This window comes from Acipenser ruthenus, chromosome 6, assembly GCF_902713425.1.
Source record: "Acipenser ruthenus chromosome 6, fAciRut3.2 maternal haplotype, whole genome shotgun sequence".
NCBI lineage: Eukaryota > Metazoa > Chordata > Actinopteri > Acipenseriformes > Acipenseridae > Acipenser > Acipenser ruthenus.
Genome location: NC_081194.1, coordinates 71,878,452 through 71,893,491, shown reverse-complemented (window position 1 = coordinate 71,893,491; position 15,040 = coordinate 71,878,452).

Sequence of the window (15,040 nt, the reverse complement as noted above, 5' to 3'; positions counted from 1 at the left end):
TAAATAAATACAGTGTTTCTCCGGTGAGAGCTGGTAAAAAGCAAGGTAAAATAAGAAGTTATAAATCACAGAAACAAAGATTACTCTGGATACCTTAGAAAATGTTTATACCTCCCTCCCCATCCCTTTCTTGCCTTTTGTAATACAAAATAAAAGGAATGGAACAATTTTAATCCCAAATGTATTTTATACAAACTGCCACTTCGTATAAAGTGTTTCCATTGACATGTATATACTGTGTGTATATATATATATATATATATATATATATATATATATATATATATATATACAGTGCCTTGCGAAAGTATTCGGCCCCCTTGAACTTTGCGACCTTTTGCCACATTTCAGGCTTCAAACATAAAGATATAAAACTGTAATTTTTTGTGAAGAATCAACAACAAGTGGGACACAATCATGAAGTGGAACGAAATTTATTGGATATTTCAAACTTTTTTAACAAATAAAAAACTGAAAAATTGGGCGTGCAAAATTATTCAGCCCCTTTTCTTTCAGTGCAGCAAACTCTCTCCAGAAGTTCAGTGAGGATCTCTGAATGATCCAATGTTGACCTAAATGACTAATGATGATAAATAGAATCCACCTGTGTGTAATCAAGTCTCCATATAAATGCACCTGCACTGTGATAGTCTCAGAGGTCCGTTTAAAGCGCAGAGAGCATCATGAAGAACAAGGAACACACCAGGCAGGTCCGAGATACTGTTGTGGAGAAGTTTAAAGCCGGATTTGGATACAAAAAGATTTCCCAAGCTTTAAACATCCCAAGGAGCACTGTGCAAGCGATAATATTGAAATGGAAGGAGTATCAGACCACTGCAAATCTACCAAGACCTGGCCGTCCCTCTAAACTTTCAGCTCATACAAGGAGAAGACTGATCAGAGATGCAGCCAAGAGGCCCATGATCACTCTGGATGAACTGCAGAGATCTACAGCTGAGGTGGGAGACTCTGTCCATAGGACAACAATCAGTCGTATACTGCACAAATCTGGCCTTTATGGAAGAGTGGCAAGAAGAAAGCCATTTCTTAAAGATATCCATAAAAAGTGTCGTTTACAGTTTGCCACAAGCCACCTGGGAGACACACCAAACATGTGGAAGAAGGTGCTCTGGTCAGATGAAACCAAAATCGAACTTTTTGGCAACAATGCAAAACGTTATGTTTGGCGTAAAAGCAACACAGCTTATCACCCTGAACACACCATCCCCACTGTCAAACATGGTGGTGGCAGCATCATGGTTTGGGCCTGCTTTTCTTCAGCAGGGACAGGGAAGATGGTTAAAATTGATGGGAAGATGGATGGAGCCAAATACAGGACCATTCTGTAAGAAAACCTGATGGAGTCTGCAAAAGACCTGAGACTGGGACGGAGATTTGACTTCCAACAAGACAATGATCCAAAACATAAAGCAAAATCTACAATGGAATGGTTCACAAATAAACATATCCAGGTGTTAGAATGGCCAAGTCAAAGTCCAGACCTGAATCCAATCGAGAATCTGTGGAAAGAACTGAAAACTGCTGTTCACAAATGCTCTCCATCCAACCTCACTGAGCTCGAGCTGTTTTGCAAGGAGGAATGGGCAAAAATTTCAGTCTCTCGATGTGCAAAACTGATAGAGACATACCCCAAGCGACATACAGCTGTAATCGCAGCAAAAGGTGGCGCTACAAAGTATTAACTTAAGGGGGCTGAATAATTTTGCACGCCCAATTTTTCAGTTTTTTATTTGTTAAAAAAGTTTGAAATATCCAATAAATTTCGTTCCACTTCATGATTGTGTCCCACTTGTTGTTGATTCTTCACAAAAAATTACAGTTTTATATCTTTATGTTTGAAGCCTGAAATGTGGCAAAAGGTCGCAAAGTTCAAGGGGGCCGAATACTTTCGCAAGGCACTGTATATATATATATATATATATATATGCAAGATTCGATAGCCCTTTGGAATCAGACCCAGACACAGACATTGAAGTTTAAAACACTTTCGTGCCATTTTTATTAATTAAAGAAAATAAAAAGAAAACAAAACCTAACTCCCACATGGAGTACTAACTACACTTTTTCTTTCAGTACTAAATAGCCCATGGGACGGCTAACCGTTTACCGGTTAAACAAAACAATTTTACAAACACGCAAACAAAAAAGTCCCTCCTGAACTACATTTTTGTCTCCTCCTCTTAGTCTACATCTATCTATCTATCTATCTATCTATCTATCTATCTATCTATCTCTATCTATCTATCTATAGATACACACACACACACACAACTATTAGTATATTGTATGTTGATGACTACGAACACAAGTCAATGTCTTACTTGGTTATGAGTACCTGTGACACTAAGGCCAGTCTTGTGTAACCCAGGGAAAGAACTGTCAGAACAGCCCGTCCACAGAACTCTGTTCTTTCTGCTTAGCGCCCTCACAGGTCAGGAGGGAAATTTACAACCAAGAATCATTGTACTGCTGTCACTATATATATACAAATTATATATATATATATATATATATATATATAATATTTAAACAAGCTGCTTATCTTGCTTATACAGCAGAACAACATGAACACATTACAAATGTTTAGAAACAGAAACGGGCAAAAGTCTTTTAGAACTAGAATAAACAGGCTCTTTTCAAAAGCCACTGAGAGGCACTTTACTTCTGCAATTACCACGTTTACAAATGAGGTTTATGGAGAACATTTTATTAGAAACAGAATTACATGGGAACTGGTTTTATGACCTAAATGGAAATTGGACCCACAATTTTGATCTGTGACAGGTTTCATCTATGTTAAACCACTTGTTTAGCACAAATCAAACGCAATCAGTGTAATTCTTGTAGTTTACATGATAATTGTTATCACAGCATAGAAGTACTTAGGGTCAGTTTATAACCCAGTGTATAATCCATGTATGACATTTGCAGTAAATGTTTCAATAGGCATTGTAACACAAGAATCTAACAATAATGGAGGAAATTGTAGAGTGAAAAAAAAATTGCTGAAATGCCTACCCGTTCTCTGCATGGTGTGCAGATCAGTCATGTGACCATAAGACTGCATTGCTGATCATGACCCAAAAGGAGCACTGCACTGGCCTTTGTGCTTCTGTTTGCTAGGTTTTGGTATTGGTTCTCCTCACCGCACCACAGCAACCTCTAGTGATGAGGCATCAGACATGACTAGAATGAAGACTGAGACAACTCATCTTCAGTCTGGGTTATTACTAACCTAAGAACATTATATATTTTTTTACTCCTTAACTCAGGTCTATAGTCCTAGTATTTTAGTGTAACCGAGGGTAAGTAAACGTACATTCACAACTGCAGCTAAGTTAAAGAGCCTAGTAATGGTGGTGTTTTGTTTTATACTTTCAGATGAAAAGAAAATCACATTTATTTTTTAAAGTCAACCTTTAGGAATTTCTAGTCGCACACGTGCACCTAAATTAAAATGTACGTTCGCACAAGCATTTTTTTTTAGTTTCATGCAGAAACTGTCAGGATATTTTCATCTGCACAACTGGACGACACAGAAGGCTCTCCCAATCTAACACAAACTGTTGTGTGCTTATATGTTAGTGTTTGTTCTGATTTGTCCTGAAAAATCTTATGCAATCCACATATTGGCCACCACTGTCCTAGATTGTATAATGTTTTTGTTTTTTTCTTTTTTATAGCACATGTAATAAACTGTGGTGAAATGTATTTCTGGAAACCTCCAAAATACCCTTGTGTGTTTAATGAGTAGAACACCTGCCAAGCCAACATGTTGACCAATGCATGTGTACTGACTTAGCAGAACTGAAGTACACAGGCCTTCATGCCTCAGATTTCATGGAGTCCTGCATTTTTTTTGAGAATACAGCTACATGGGTCAAAATAAAACAAAACAAAACACAAAAACGTTAGGAATTATGAGTGTTGCTTGTCAATATATATTTTCCAGATACAGATTTAATAATCACCTGCAAACCTGTTGCTGACCCAGATATAGGCCTACACATAACATCAATTGCATTTGTGTTACAGAGTGAAATGTGTTAATATGTTGCGACATTTTCTCTCTGAGAAATTAATCAAGCTGACAGTTTAAAATGTGTTAACATTTAATATTTGCTGATAACTTAATAGAAAATGTTTAAAGTATAGCTCAAGACAAATTTCCTCTTATTAAATTTATAACTACGTTGTTTTTGACTGTGGTTATGGGGTGAAGTAAAGTTCATTCTGTGTGGAGCAAGGGCATTTATCCCTTTGATTAATGAGTTTTCTGTCTTCTGGATGTGCTTGATTATTACGAGTACAGCGTACAAACAAGCTGAAAGGTATATGTTTGTATGTATGTAATGAATACTGATGAAATACAGACAAAAGAGATTTATTGATTACAATTAAATAACTATTTACACACATAACATAGACATAACATAGGGAAAGGTTTTGACTAACAAATAACAGGTAGGCAATAAACAATAAACAACGGAGTGGAACAGCCACAATAACACGTCCTAACAAAAAAAAGGGCTGAACTAGAGAGAGAGAGAGAGAGAGTGAGAGTGAGAGTGAGAGAGAGAGAGTAGAGAGAGAGAGAGAGAGACGAATAATCATATCCGGGTAAACAAGTGGTGGGGACGGAGGGAGTGAGAGTGTCAATAATGCTTCAGCGTATGATACTCCTTATATGTTTTTACAAGATTTATAAATATGAAGAAATTAGTGGATATAATCAGATACTATTTCAAGAACAAAATGTTTCAGGTACATTTTTGTTTCCTTATTACTAATAATAATGGAATAAAAAACTATTATTTTATTCATAAACATTTATTTTGAGAAAATAATCGAGAGTAGTGTCCATTATTGCTTAGTCACTGGACATGATCGAGGGCTGCAAGGAGGAAGAGACCTCGGGAATTGATAATAGGAGAGATGTGCTTTATGACTTACAGATGAGTAAGGAGATTCCCCTTGGCTCGCGGAGAGCCGATCAGTCTCCAAAGCTGGGAAGCAACCGATACTAGATGTGAGAAAATGGGAAGATGACAGTTAGATAGATTTGGCGGGGGGTCCCCCTTGTCTGGCTTGTCCCCCCTTGTCTTGAATGCATTCAAGAATTCGGAGTGAGACAGCTTTGTCCAGCAGAGGATAGAATGGTCAATGGCATTTGTCAGCTGTGCTGTGACAGGCAAACAAAAATGCATGACAGAGCGCAAACTTATGACTTGGGGTTTAAATAGGGGTTTAGCAGATGTTATTAGGAGGAAGAAAATAAGGGGAGGAGCCCTCATTCATGCCCCCCCCCCAAATCACACACAAGTTTACAATAAAGAAACTTGAGAATAAACATGTATTATGTGATTGCAATCACGCAGGTAAAACAAACTTTCAGGAAATATTGTAAGGTCCCTCGAGTCATTGAATAACATGTTTTTATACATGTATCTCCAAGCAGAATACATCATAATAAAAAGAATACTTATCGTTTAAAAAAAAATAACGCCCCCCCCCCCCCTAAATTCTGAAAAAAAAATGACACCAATTCCAAGATGCTACTGTAAAAAATAGAATTTTAGTGAATTTTTATAGGAAGAGAGTCAACTACAGCCAAAAAGCCATGATCATGGGGGAGCATCCCATTGAAAAACGCTGGGTCCTTAAAGGGTTAAATAATCAAATTGGCATTTGTTTTGAGAGCATTGCACTATTTTCAAAGTTTCCTGTTGGGGTGCTGCCCTTGGTTATCATGCTCCCGGATACTTCAGTGAGAATTTTGAATGATTTTGTATATCTCTGTAATTGCTGCCTGCTTTAGTAAACAAGACTTACCCTGATTAACTGTGTCAGAGACCTTTCCTACAACATCCATGAATGATTGAATTAAGCCGACCTAATGGACGATCCCTGGTAAGTGTAATTGGTATGCACATGAATGAATAATTTAAATAAACGCGGGTCTCGGGGGACACATGATATAAGTGTTATAACCGAAGAGCGTTATAAAAGGGGGGATGGGGGGGGGGGGGGGGTGGTGCCATAGGACACATAACAACACATACCTGACTAAAATACAAAATAAAATAACTCCCTCTCTATAATGCACATATAGTGAAGCAAAAATGTAAATTTCAGTGAATTAATCATGCATAAAGCACCATGTAATCAATGCTATATTTTTTACCAAAAAAAAGGTAACATTCCCACTTGTGGATCATTTTAAGTAGCAGTTTTTAAACTATAAATAACCTGGCTAAACGGCTGTTGGGAGTTCTGTTCGAAGCGACAGACAAGTAAACCAAGTGCGAGAAGGAGAGCGGGTCGGGCGAGGGGAAGAGGGAATGGGCTAGACCCAGGTTCGGCTGCCCGAGCGGGGTTGAAGCAAAGCTGAAACGTCTCATCTCATGGAGAAAGCTGCAGCTCCTCTCGCTGCAAAAAAGTAAATACATTAAGAAAGATAACCACGTAATAGGCCTAATATTTATTTAGTTCTAAAACAAATGCTGAATAAGATGTCTGTGTTATAAAGTGCCAGCGCAGCTTTTCTTCAGTTCAGATACTGTATCAAAAGGGAGAGACAGAATCAGAAGTAAGACTGAGAAGTTGTTTACAGTTTGGACAACACAGGTACTGTATTTACTGTAGAAATATTGCATGAATCACTAGTACAGGGAATTGGGGAACATGATGTAGGAGTGTTATATCTGAGGCTCGTTATAATCGAGAGCCTTATAGCGAGGGAGAGGTGTATATTTGATTAATTGCTTATCAAATTGGCCCCCATGACACTTGGTAATTCATATTCTATACTATTCTGCACACACTTGTGATAGATATTTATAATTTAATATTGATTATCTATGGTAAATCAAATAAAACACATATATAAATATCTAAATGAATTATAGTATCTTAAAAGAAAATATTATCTAACTTGTATCAATTAATTTAAATAAATTCAATTACAATACCAAGATTAACTTAATAATTCAATATATCCTTTTTATGCTTATGTATATAGCTAATTTAATATGTTAAACAATACTCCCAGTTGGCTTAATAGATACTATTTCTAACAGTGCTTAATTAGCATTCAAAAATAAAATTAGGTAGATTAAAAGTATGAGTGTAGGATTTCTAAATAGCTAATTTTGTCATTTGTTAGGGTATGTTCAGAAAATTAGTAACCATATATTTTATCAGAATTCTAAATATATTCAGAAATACATTAATATATTCACTCAGATTCAAAATTCAAGATATATTCAAACAATGGGTTCATTTCACATTAAATCATACACAATTTAAACAAATGAATCCTATAATTTCTATGCACCATCGGAATTCAATAAACTTGTATATGTATTCAACCAAACCTTAGTTTTAGTGGAAAGTTGAAACAAAGTCTTGAAATGAAGAAACAAAGTCTTTGAACCAAAGATGAAGAAAAGAAAGTAAGATGTTGACTCCTTAAGGTGAAGATTTTAAAACGTTGCAAAGAATGAGATTTGTTTTGCTTTGTGATTTCCTCAAAGAAATGTATTTCCTGGCTGTGTCATCCTAATGATTCTTTTTTTAAATAGCCGTCTGACAGTGAAACATTGTTAGTCTTGTTTCAATATAAAAGCTTTTATTATTCAAGCAAGACGTCTTCCCCATCTATTATGTTTTATTTATTAATTTTTAAGCCAGCCTAGAGAAATATCATACTGTTGGCAATGCTATTAACGGTGTGTGGGAGAGTTGTTGGGAGAAATGTTAAATAATTACTAATTCATAATCTGCAAATTAGAGAGCAAATAGAAAAGGGACAAACACAGAGTTGTTAAATATTAACAAAGAATGTGGTGTTTTCATATGAACTAGACTTTTTATTAAAATGGCTGTAATTAAGTATCCCTGATTGCAGTTCATTTCTTTCCAAAGAGAAGCATTCTCATTTTATATGCAGGAACAAAAAGCCGTCCTTACATGCCTTCAAGTCATTCAAAACACCTGCATCTCAGAGGCCAGCAAGAGGGCTTCAGTTGGCTGCTGGCGTTGGATCCCATCAGTGACTAAAAATCACTGATACCCATAAGAGGGAGTAAAGAAGAAGTTTACTGCATCACTCAATACAACTGAAATAATTGGAATTTATGGATGACATGGTTTAAAAAAAAACAAAAAACATCAAAACTGCTGATGTGCTTTGTTCTGTGTCGATGATTTAGTGTATCGTAGCTCCGCCACTTTCTAGATGACCGACTTCTGTCTAACCCTAGGAATGAATTGTCTGGCCATTCAGTCCATGGCACTCTGTTCCCTTTACATAGCGCCCTCACAGGTCAGGAAGGAGATTGATCACCAAGAATCATTCTGTCTCTGTCACATATCCCGCCACTCAGAGTGGAGCTGAAGGAACACTCGGCTGAATCTACCTTTCCCATTACACCCCCCTCCTGGGAAAAATAATCAGCATTTTGGTGTTCTTTCCCTGTATGGTGAATCATATGATGCCAGATACTACTGAGTTATCTGGGCATTGCTGTCCTTCATTGTACTTAACCACTTGAGTGGGGTGTGGTCTGTGACAAGATCAAATGAATGTCCCAGCAGGTAATATTGTAAAGAGTGAGTAGCCCATTTAATGGCCAAACACTCTTTTTCGACCACGGAATAGTTGCGCTCCCGGGGGAGCATCTTTTTTGCTGAGGTACATTATCGGGTGTTCTACTCTGTCTACCTTTTGGGACAAAACCGCACGCAAACCAACATCCGATCCATCATGTGGAGGATGAATCTCTTGGTGAAATCTGGTGTGATGAGCGTGGGAGCCTGGCAGAGTCTCTGCTTAATAGTATCAAACACCCCCTGACATTCTACTGACCACTTCATTGAATTTGGTGCACTGTTTTTGGTGATGTCAACTAAGGGATTGACCACTGTGCCATATTCGGAGATGAATCTACAGTAATAACCAGCTAACCCCAGTAGAGACCTCACCTGAGCCTTGGTTTTGGGGACTGCCGCGTCCACCAAAGCCTAGACTTTGGTGACAATGGGTTTCACCCTTCCATTCCCCATTATGAATCCCAGATATTACGTCTCTATTTTGGCAAACATTTTCTCAAGTTGGCTGTCAGCCGGGCTACCCTTAGAGACTGAAGGACGGCCGTGATCCTAGTCAAATGCTCTCGCCAGGTGGAGCTGTAAATAGCCACATCATCAATATATGCTACCGCATATTCATGACATGGGTGTAAAACCTGGTCTGTCAGTCTCTGAAAGGCAGCGGACGCACCATGTAGCCCAAACGGCATAGTTATGAAATGGAACAGCCCTGCAGGAGTTGAAAATGCGGTTTTCTCTCTAGAACTGCGGGTTAAGGGGATCTGTCAGTATCCCTTCATCAGGTCCAACCTAGCTGTTCACAGTCTATCGAGAAGCTCGTCGACCCGAGGCATTTGGTAGGCGTCGAACTTGGCAATAGTGTTTACCTTACGAAAATCAACGCAGAAGCGGTTGGTGCCGTCCTTTTTGGCCGCTATCACAATTGACTGCACCACTCGCTCCTGGAAGGCTCAATCACCCCAAATTCGAGCATCGCCCATACCTCTTTGCTAACGCCACTTTGTCGACTTTCTGGGATCCGGTAAGGTCTCTCTCGCACCGTGACACCTGGGGGAGAGACAATGGCATATTCAGCAGGGTTAGTTCTACCGGGCAAGTCAGAAAAAAACATTGTTGAACTCCTCAATTAACTTACGCAGCTCTCGTTGCTGATTTGGAAGTAACTGTTCCCCCATCAAAATGTCTTTAGTGCTAAAGGTCTCTAGACCAGGGCCTAAATCATCCTCTACTTCACCTGGGGCTATAAATAAGGCCTCCCTTGCCTGCCAGGGCTTTAATAAATTTACGTGATAAATTTCTCGTTCATTATGGCGATCGGGCTGTCTAATTTCATAATTCACTTTTCCTATAGCCTGAATCACCTCATATGGCCCCTACCATTTAGCACATAATTTCAATTCTGACAAGGGAAGAAGCAGCATTACTTTGTCTCCTGGTCGAAAGGTTTGAATTCTTGCATTTTTATTGTAATGCTGCTGTTGCCAGTGCTGAGCCGATTTGAGATTGTCCTGGGCCAAACGACCGACAAAATCCAGGCAATCTCCTAGCCTTTGTGCTCTTCCCACCCCTCTCTCAACAGATCGAGGATGCCGCAAGGCTGTCGGCCGTACAAGAGCTCGAAGGGGGAGAACCCTGTCGAACTCTGCGGCACCTCGCTCACTGCAAAAAGGAGGTAGGGGAAAAGCGATGCCCAATGTTTTTGCTCTTGGTTCACAAATCGTCAGCATCTGCTTTAGGGTCTGATTATAACGTTCCACCAAACCCTCCGTCTGTGGATGATAAACAGATGTTCTGATGGGATGTATTTTTACTATTTTATAAACTTGCTGTAATGTGTAAGACAGATAGTCAGTTCCATGATCAATCAGGATTTCCATCTAACCCTGGGAATGAATTGGGAAAGAATTGTCTGGCCATCCAATCCTGGACACTCTGTTCCCTTTACACAGAGCCCTCACAGGTCTGGAGGGAGATTCATCACCAAGAATCATTCTAGCTCTGTCACAACTCCCTAAGGGGTATAGTAGGAGGAAGGGAAAAGGTCACTGGCCAACCAGTTTACTATGCAGGACAGATAGAAAGACATCATTACAGACTGAACATTAAAAGTTTATGAAAATATTGCTGAATTGTTGGATTAATACTTCAGTATAAAAACAAATTAATAATGTTTAATTCCTGAGTAAAACTAATATAATCATTTTATATTTTTAACTACAGGGTATTCTGGCTAGAAATATATCATACTAAAAGAGTTGTAAAAGGTTGTAGATTCTTATGACAGAATAGCGCATAAAAAACTAACAAGCAAAAGGATACCCAATAGGATTGCATTGCAACATGTAGGGTACATATCAATATATCTAAGGCAGTGTATGAATGTCGTTTGTTGAGGGCTGATCAAGGGCGCCATTAAAAAAGGCATTTGAATTATTTAGCCTTGCCAGAATTTTCCCGGTACACCAGAGATTGATTTTTTACTACCAGAGGACTTGGCTGGATCAACAAGCCTTAGCATGACTATTGTTTTTTTACATAAATATTGCAGTCACCTATTCCCAGAAGCATAACAAATAATAAATACAGTTTTAGTGAAATCCATCTAGTTAAAGCACATACTGTAGCAATTTAATTAGAACTGTTATTGATAAACCGCAACGAGTAAACTACAATCTACAAATGTTTCTTTACATCAGGGTTTCCCAAACTGGGGACCACTGGAGGGGGCAATAATTTTTTAGGGGGGTCATAGCACAAACACAAATAGTCTCCTAAATTAATGCACTTTGTAACCACATTTTTTTTAAATTAAAAATAAAAATAATATATTTTCTTCCTCCTACATAAATAAAAGAAACCATTTCACTCCCGCTTCCCTTTACGAGCAGGTTTATGTTGCGTTTCCAGTCAAACTGAGTACAACTGAATACAGTAATTATATAGCAGTTTCTCAAACATTTGTTTGTATGGATTCATTGGGTGGGGTCCTCAGTCAGAATGCCTAATGCCATGGAGGGCCTTGAACCAAGAAATTTTGGGAACCCTGCTCTACATTTATTATGCTGTTTTGGATATTATTTATGGCAGTATTTTTTTTATTATTATTCTTATTTATTTAATTATCATATAATAATTGTCTACTTTACCATTTTGTGATGTTTGTAATTATTCTGATTGATACTGAGTTTTGTTATGCCAAAATTGTGTTTTACTTATTATTCTCTATACAGTCGATCCTGTGTCAGGAAACTAAAGTAGTTTCATTGATAGTTTTGTGTTATCTAATATTATCAATTGTGTGTTCTATGTAGTATTCTTGTATGAAGAGTACACTAAGGTTTTTTTTAGTATCTTTGTTTTTCTAGGTGTGGGATGAAGGATAAGATAATATTCATTGATACACTACATTTACAAAACCTATTTATCAATAATGTATTAATGTATTTGTGATTTCTCAATGGCTAACGTAACACAACAGAAACAATACACCAGAGGTATGGCTATAAGCACAACCCACCTCCTGTTGTGTCTACCATGCTTAATTGAATATGTATAACTTTGCTAAATCACTTATGTCTTGAGAATTGTGGAGTTATTACCGGTTAAGCTCAGGATATGCCAAGTGATTGATTTCAAGGAGATATGTACAGGTCAAGCTTCACTGAGCCAAAACAGAATATTAACCAAAGCGGTACAAATTTATAAAGAGAATTATTACCCATCTAGGACCAATGTGTTATAAATCCCTTTGGTGAGGACAAAGAAAGCACAGGCTAGTCATTTCTCAGGAGGCACAAGGACAGTTTGTGGTAGAAATTATAAGTTTGACTGCTGCAATGTCATTTGGTACAACTTAAAAGTTTTAACAAAGACTGCATTGCTCTACAGTATAGTGCATTCTTTAACTTTATGGGTGATCCAAACCCGAACCCAAACCCAGGATCGGGTGAAGTGCATAAAATGAGCCGGGCCAGTTAGAACACAGGTCAACCAGAATTACAATTTTTTTGACTGGTAGGGATGAATCTACGTGTAGGGAAATTGGCAATGATTAGCACCAGTCTTGGACTACTAAACCTAAGGTAACATCAGGTAGTCCAAAAATTAATTATATATTAAGGATAGGTGTTGCTTTTAACTTATAAGACATTCAATGGCTTTGCACCATCGTATTTAAATTATCTTTCAATACCATCTATTCCTAGATGCCCACTCAGGTCACAGAATGCCAGGTTGTTTACTGTCCCACAAATTAAAAAAAACACACAGGTGGTAGAGCATTTCAGTTATAGGGCCCCAAAACTTTGGAATGATCTGCCTAGCTCTGCAAGTGAAGCACCAAGTGTCACTGCTTTGAAACAAGATTAAAAACACACTTTTATAATGTAGCGTTTTTATGCTAAAATTATTTTTGTTTTGATTTATTTTCTTGCTTTCTCTGGTGTGCGGTAAGCCAAGGATTCCCTAGCTGAACTAGACCCTCCCCACCCGGGCAGCACATGGCCAGTTGTGCTCCGCCCCCTGGGAACTCCTGGCCACGGTCAGCAGTGGCATAGGCTGGATTCTAACTGGCGATCTCCAAGCTGCAGGTTCCTCATCTTGAGCTAAGGGGAATTTGGGGGCGTAATGGAATGGGGTTGCAGGTCCTATATGTTGTTCTTGGGGATATTTTTAAGAGCCAGATAGCCGAGAGGCCACAATGGGGGCAGGTGGAAACAGACTGGGGCTGCCTTGACATTAGGTGTATTTACACTTGCACAAATATTCCGGAACAAACGGCCAAGAGGATATATTCTGGAAGAGGTTGCTAGTGTAAACGCTACAGAACGCATTCTGAAACATGTCCTCTTATCCTTTCAAAAGTTGGGGTTCGATCCCGGCATAGCCAGAATATTTGCTAGCGTAACCACGCTGAGGACACGTTCCAGAACGATTCAAGATAATTCCCAGCAGGCACTGCACACAAACCACGTGATCACCGTGCTGCCTTTCCTCGATTAACTAGGCGGTAGCATTGCATACCATGATTAAATATTCATTGCGTTATATATAGTGTTCCGCGTTTTCGGTTTTTACATATATTAAAATAGGGATCAAATCGGTAAAACATTGTTTTCAATTGAAACATCGGTACAAATCGGGAGGAAAAAATCTCAGTATACACACTTTATATGTGGAATATGATGCGTAGCAGTTTTGGTTTCTGATTAATAATGCCTCTGGCATGTATGATTATTATTATTATTATTTATTTCTTAGCAGACGCCCTTATCCAGGGCGACTTACAATCGCAAGCAAATACAAATACATTCAAGTGTTACAATATAAGTCATACAATAAGAACAAGAAATACAATAATTCTCAAGTGTGACAAACCACAATTCAATAATACAGCAGATAATAGTGAAAGTTACATCAGGATATGATTAAGTAGTGATAGTTACATCAGGATATGATTAAGTACAAAATACTACAGATTAAACACTTGGGAGATTACAATATTCTGAGGTACAGGATTAAATGCAGTAAAATAGGGGGCAGATAAGAGCAAAATAAAGCATATTTAAATGAAGGGTGATAGTGTCCCAGGATACAACAGAGGAGTTCTACAGGTGCTGTTTGAAGAGGTGAGTCTTAAGGAGGCGCCGGAATGTGGTCAGGGACTGGGCAGTCCTGACATCTGTAGGAAGGTCGTTCCACCACTGCGGAGCAAGGGTGGAGAAGGAGCGGGCTCGGGAGGCAGGGGAGCGTAGCGGAGGTAGAGCCAGTCTTCTAGTGCAGGCGGAGCGGAGAGGTCGAGTGGGGGTGTAGGGAGAGATGAGGGTCTGGAGGTAGCTGGGTGCAGTCTGATCAAGGCATCTGTAGGCTAGTACAAGAGTCTTGAACTGGATGCGAGCGGTGATCGGGAGCCAGTGGAGCGAGCGGAGTAGTGGAGTAGCGTGGGCGAAGCGAGGTAGAGAGAACACCAGGCGAGCAGCAGAGTTCTGGATGAGCTGGAGCGGACGGGTGGCGGACGCAGGGAGGCCAGCCAGGAGGGAGTTGCAGTAGTCTAGGCGGGAGAGTACCAGGGCCTGGACCAGGAGCTGGGTAGCATAGTTGGTGAGGAAGGGTCGGATTCTTCGGATGTTGCTCAGGAAGAATCTGCAAGTGCGTGCCAGAGTGGAGATGTGCTGGGAATAAGAGAGGCATAATCTGTGCAAGTCGAAGCCACATTTTTCCAAGTTAGCTGGTACTTTGCGAACGTTTGGGCAATCACTGTGCTGGCGGAAATAGTATCTACAGAAGGTATGAACATGACATCAGCACAAAACAAGCCAGGTTTATTCACCTTGAAATCATAAAAAGAAAAGAAAATGGACAGAACTGGGTGGTGTAAGCCATCAGAAGACGCGTCAAAAACCACACT